Genomic DNA, 5217 nt, shown 5'->3' on the forward strand with positions numbered 1-5217 from the left:
AGTAATAGCTGGGAGTTACCATGGATAGGAGTCTGAGGCAGGGTGTTGAAAGACGACGATAAACATTTATTAAACATCAACAGTAACAAACAATTTATTAAACAGTAACAAACAATATGGTTGAAAGACAACGATAAACATCAAGGTCAACACTCTTTCCATGTTCCACTCAGGGGATGTTGGGGTGAAGTCATGCCTGCAAAAAGAAAATAAATTGTAAACTGTGATATGAAGAAACAAACAAATAGATTTCTGTCTACTACAAGGTCATTGGATCAAAGAGATGTCTAACTTCTAGAAAAACGTCTATGAAGCACAATCTCAGGAGGCTCATACAGAACCAAGTGTTTCACTGTAATGTACATGTACCTTATGTGACAAATAAAACAAAACCTTAATTCATTATATTGTTTAAAATATATAAATCAGTACTACTGAGTAATAATGCTAATCAGATCATATGTATGTACAGAGTTGTAGTATTATTATGTACATTGATACAGCAGGTATAAAGACACTATGGTAGTCATACTGGCCAGCGGCGTAACTAGTAAGAGTAGGTAAGGGATATGTACAGATATAGATATAGTAGTATCTACAGATATGTAAAAGGTTTATATGCAGTTATATGTACAAACACATGTGGATATATATACAGTACATTAAGAATAAATATAATTAGGGTATACACAGCATTATTGTACATGCATGCCATCATACACTTGCCATCCTTCTTATTACTGTGTTGTGTCATCCAAAAATACTTTAATTTAGAGGTAATTCACACCACGACCATGTTACTATCACAAGATAGCGACTTAACAATAACAACAGGTAATGTTTTGTATTCTGGTTGTCACGAGACCGCCGGCCATCTTCGTATAACAGTTAGGGGACAACAAACGGGGTTCTAGATCAAATGTATGCGTTGAGCTGCGTTTTTATTACATATTACATACATATTCATTTCATAACCTACATAACATACATGTTCATCTCATAACCTTATATAAGACTTTTGATTTGGATTCTTGATTTTCGATTTGGATTCTATAACGTTACCTAACTAGTAGTAGTACCTAATGTTAGCCTAGCCTGAATGAATGATTGAAAACTTTATTTAACAGATTGCAGAATGGGTACAATACAGTACGGCTCAATACACACAATTGTTAAGGGGATGCAGACCAGAGAAAGACTTTCGTCTTGTTTACATCAGGGTCCCCCATTTTCAATTCGTAGTGGTGCCTGCCGTTAGCCTACCTGTTAATTATTGTTTATCATTGAGATCAAACTTACTGTATCAACTTCAGGCTTCAGCCACCTTCTCTTCTCTTTGTCGTCGGGAGGAAAGCGGTAATAAGATACCGTTTTGTTGACATCGTTGAACGTTTATTGCAACACGGAACACAGAAGTAACTGACTATTATCGGAGCCCGGCTTCCTGGGTTGTTGTGATCACATGACTGACAAAGCCGTGCAGTGATAGGCCAGAAGTCAGTTCGATCACATCCAGCTCGATTGCTTTATCCTGTCTGGGTACGCCGGATGCCTGTACGTTAATGCCAAGCAAGCAGTGCAAAAATGCTTCCGCATTCGTCACCGCACGCTAGTGCGGTAAAGCGCCCTTCTTTTCAGACAAATGCTACCGTGCGTGCACCGGCGGCGGCGTGCTCGCTCAGGTGCGTGCGTGCGCCGGCGTGCTCGCGCGAGGTGCCCGCGCATGCGACACGAGCGGAGCTCAATATATATAAGTCACCGCCCCTTATTCAGTATCCAACAAATAGCTCAATCGGCAAGGACACATGGCTGTGGATCCTATGGCTTGTTTGCTGGCGAGTTCGAATCCCATCGAAAATATTTTTTAACGTGATTTTTTTTTAACGTGTATTCTTTCGCCGATTAAGGTTAGGCATTGTTTCGGAGTTGGTTAAGGTTAGAACGGTTAAGTTTAGGCGCTGTTAAGGAGCTGGTTAAGGTTAGAGTTTGTCAAAGAGAATGGCAATATAATTTCTATGGTTAAGGTTAAGGTTAGGCATTGTTTCGGAGTTGGTTAAGGTTAGAACGGTTAAGTTTAGGCGCTGTTAAGGAGCTGGTTAAGGTTAGAGTTTGTCAAAGAGAATGGCAATAGACAGCCTATTTCCGCGAAAATGAAAGGCGCATTACTGCATGCCACTACGGTACATTTTTGCACTGCTTGCTTGGCATAAAGCTACACGCAACCCGGATGTTGGGTTTTTTACGTCGAAATCCACACACCGCAATTTTTGACATCGAATTATATACACCGCAATTATGCATCGAATTTTTTAATGAACACTGCATTTTTACATTGAATTTTATTATGCATTCGAATTTTTTTATTAACACTGCATTTTTGGTAAACTCTGAGCAAAAAAATTCAGATACATGATTTTCAAAGTATTTATTTGCAATGCTATAAATTCGGTGTCTGAAACTATAAATGCGGTGTCTGGAACTATAAATGCGGTGTCTGAAAAAATTCAGATACATGTTTTCAAAGTTATTATACATGTTTTCAAAGTAATTATTTTCAATGCTATAAATGCGGTGTCTGATTAAATTCAAATACTTATGGCACTCATTTGCTTAAATTCAAATACTTATGGCACTCATTTGCTTCCATAATTCAAATACTTATGGCACTCATTTGCTTCCATACTGTGGCGCCTTGCTCTGAAGGCTGTGCGTGGCTCAGTCCCGCAATATTTCCGCGCCTCGTCTCGTCAGATTTTCAGAGCAAGTCGGACAACATTCTAACCGCCATGCAACGCGCTTGGCGAGACCGTAGTAAAACCTGCGCAGATCTGCGTCGCCTATCCCATCTCGAACACGTCTTCTGAGCGAGTGCTGCTCTCGACCTGCTGCTCGGCTTCTGCTCACTGGTCTGTTTGTTGTGATGAGTCTGATGACGTAGCCAGGGTAGGGTGACCAGATGCAAAAAGTCCAAAAGCAGGACAAGTTGGACAACAGTAAGATTTTGGTGGGACAAAGTGGGACAGATAGATAATGTAATTTTTTTTATTAGAATAACATGGTCTTCACCGAGACCAATGTTTTTTTTTTGCTTCAAAAAGAGGGACATCCTCTCAATATGTGGGACGGTCGGTCAAATGGTGGGACAGTACAACCAAAAGGGGGACACCTGGTCACCCTAAGCCAGGGGGTGACAGGCGCGTTGCCAGATCGGGTGGTTTTCCACATACTTGTAGCCTGTTTACGGTGTGTTTTAACTGGGTTTTCGGCTGAAATGCATATGAAATCTGGCACACCTTTGAACGCCGTTATACTCAGAATGAATGCACGTTTGAACGCCGTTATACAGCGCTGATAATGAACGCGTTCTCAATAATATTCATTTAGTGGATAATCAGTAAGTTCAGTTCACGTTTGCCCAAAATACGAATGCGTTCATGAACGATCGTTCATTGAATGCGTTCAGGTACATGAGGGGCGTCATTTTGGTATGGCAAGGTATGGCACTCGCATTGGTCACAAATGACAGGTGATTATCATTACATGCCAATTAGCTGTGGCATTTCACCATTATATTGTATGACAAAAACACATCATGATAATACTACTATGAATAAGAGAAGCAGCGTTTAGCTGGGGAAGTAGAAATACACTCTTTAAGCCAGAAGGGGGCGACCTCATTCTTAAATACTGAAGGTAATTCAGGAGCATACAATAAGTCTGAATCAATGGCCAAAAATATGGAGGGAAAAAAGTTGTATTACAAAATCACAATTTTTATAATGTAAGTAACAAGTACAGTGAAACACATGAATCTCACAATGGAATCACAATGGGGCAGGCTACCATGTCAAAATGTTCATATAAGGGTTTCATTCTAAAAAGCATTATATATCCACTTTGGAATGGGGAGGGGTCCCTGAAATTCATCGATCAATATTTAAAAAGCACAGATTATTCCAACCTTAAAAAAAAATATATATATATATATACATATATTTTTTAATATATATAAAAAAAGCAAAAATATCATAAGAGCCTAGTATTCTATGAAAGGTTATAGCTTACTTTCTTACAAGGAATCAAGTGTAGATGTTGAAATGATGGATATCTTGTGTTGTAATGAGACTATCATGTTTTGCAACAAACATGTACAACAAGAGTTTCACGCCTAATATTCACACCTTTAGTCTGTTCTGCACATCAGCACAAAGTACAGCCTCTATTCTCCATCTCAGAAGGAAGGAAATAAGAAAAACATGTCAAGCATATTTGCAAGAGGAACATTGTGAACAAGCAAACACCCCACAGCATCACAAACAGCCTCTACTGTATGTTCTCAGTACTCCAGATCACCTTATTGCTTGTATCTGTAGGATCTGTTGAAAGATGGACAAACAGAGTAGAAAGTAGAGCCATGAGATGATCTATCTATCTATCTATCTATCTATCTATCTATCTATCTATCTATCTATCTATCTATCTATCTATCTATCTATCTATCTATCTATCTATCTATCTATCTATCTGTCTGTCTGTCTGTCTGTCTGCCTGCCTGCCTGCCTGTCTGTCTGTCTGTCTGTCTGACATGATCATCATTCAGTTGAACACCTGCTACAATCTCAAAAGGTGAAATAATGTTACATTTGTCATAATAGAACCTTCTAGAACATGCGTGATATCACAGTATGATGTCATAGTCAAACATTCTAGAACATTTGTGATGTCACAGTATGATGTCATAGTCAAACATTCTAGAGCATTCGTGATGTCACAGTATGATGTCATAATCAAACATTCTAGAACATTTGTGTATCTATCTATATATATTCAACAATTCTCTCTGAAGAGCTCATTGTGCATCTTGAAACAGTGCTGAGCAGTACTGAACAGATAGACTAAACAACATAGATTGAAGCCTGCATTTCTCAACCAAGGTACCTTGCCTACCGTTTTGCTGTGGAATGAGCCGGCAAGTTGATTTACGGCTTTCAGGTGAGGAGGAATTTTCATGTGTCGAGTCGGCTGTGATTTTGGAGACTGGGAAAATACAGTTTTCTTACCTTGTAGTAGTGACGTGAATATTTAGGAAAATAGCTTTAGGATCACTTAGCGGCTGTGGACCTTATTTTTCTTTATCAACGAACGTACTACTCACGAGTAAGCGACTTTAACCAGTTGAGTGGAACGTCGGCCCTGATACATATATTGTACGTTGAC

This window comes from Notolepis coatsorum (assembly GCF_963971535.1).
Source record: "Notolepis coatsorum genome assembly, chromosome: 3".
Taxonomy (NCBI): Eukaryota; Metazoa; Chordata; class Actinopteri; order Aulopiformes; family Paralepididae; genus Notolepis; species Notolepis coatsorum.